We start from the raw sequence: 1,480 nt of genomic DNA on the forward strand, positions 1-1,480 counted from the left end.
TAAACTATGACAGGGGGTTAATAGCTATCATATAGGAGAGCTCAAAGCACTACAATGCTAAAATCAAATAACTACCAAGAAATGGGCAATGAATCAAACACTCTTAAGATGAGTATAAATGGCTAAATAATGAAAAAAATGTAGTATGGTCTCATTCATCTGGAAAATGCAGATTAAAATATCACTGAGATTTTGTCTCACCCTTGTCTTTCAGGGTAACCTATGTGAAGGCAACAGTGGAACATGTCTTTCCATGGACCAGCTGCCCCAGCCTGGCCTTTCCCTCAATGGCGCAGTAGGAGACCCCCATCATGAGACACAGGGCAGGCAGGAAGATCACCAGCTCAATGGAGCCCATGTCAAGGGCAATCGCCATCAGGTGAGCCTTCTTGTTCTCCACCAAGGTGGTGACTGTATTGACCCCTGCTGGAAGGACAGGTGGTCTTTTGGCAGGCAGGTCTCCTTTGCCTGCAGCTTTCTTCTCAGGCCAGGCCAGGCCAGGGAGGGGCCTTTGCCTCTTCTCCTGCGTTGTCTCTGGCCTATCCTTGTGGGCAAGCGTAAGCAGCTGGGTAGCTGTTTGCTGGTCCAGGGCCGTGGTGAACTGGTTAATGGCAGGAGGATTTTCAGCCACTTATAGAGGATGGCACTTTGCTGCTGCAGCTCAATGAGGCGGGGCCGTTTGACAAAGTGGGTGAGATCTCCCTTGGGCTGGATGTACCCCCCAATGCCGGAATTCTGAGGCTTTTTCTCAGAGAATTCACCATCCTTTTGACCTCCTGTTTCCTCACGATGGTGAGCACTGAGGTCACTTTCTTCCCTTTGTCTGTTTCCTTTCAGCCTCTTGCTCAGGCTGGAGGAGAGGCTGTTTGTTAATCCTCCCTAACTGGGGAGCTTTTCCCCAGCCGCTCATCTCTCTCAGACCGTTCTCTCCCTCCGTCTTGGTCTCACCCGTTCTTTACTCTTTCCATTTCCTTCTCCACCTGCTTTGGCTCCTGGATGACACAGACATCTCCGAGCTTCTCTCGTCCCATTAGCAACTCCTCTTAGACTTTAACCCAGAGCTCATAAATATTCAGAGGGGGAAAAACTTTCAGAAAGAAATACGAGAAATTTTGGTTAAAGTCAGCACCTTGCCACTTTCCTCCTTATCCTTCTAGAGGAAAAGGATGGTTTTGTCGTAGTCTACCAAGCTCCCTCTTACTCCAAATTGTAAGATAAGAGAAAAGTGGGGGATGTTTTCTATTTCATTGTTTTCTTAGGCATCTTGGAGTCAGCAGCACTTTAGAAGTGTAGGGGGACCTGGACACAGCCTGCTTGAGTGCTGGGACTGCCATCCTCAGTAGGACCACATGATTGTCTGGACAGTCATGGAGGGATTAACAAGTAATATGTAAATCTTTATTTTTCATTTTCTTACTGCGAGAATTCTCATAGGAGTAGAAAGGCACTCATGAGTCTTTTCCGGGTGTGCAGTTTGACA

At 47.6% G+C, this 1,480-nt stretch overlaps 1 pseudogene; it reads right to left on the minus strand.

Annotated features, from left to right (window-relative positions):
- Positions 1 to 220: 220 nt before the first annotated feature.
- LOC121452505 lies at positions 221 to 1,031 on the minus strand (annotated as a pseudogene).
- Positions 1,032 to 1,480: the final 449 nt, after the last annotated feature.

This window comes from Microtus oregoni, unplaced genomic scaffold, assembly GCF_018167655.1.
Source record: "Microtus oregoni isolate MIOR12 unplaced genomic scaffold, Mior012 000009F_ref0000495, whole genome shotgun sequence".
NCBI lineage: Eukaryota > Metazoa > Chordata > Mammalia > Rodentia > Cricetidae > Microtus > Microtus oregoni.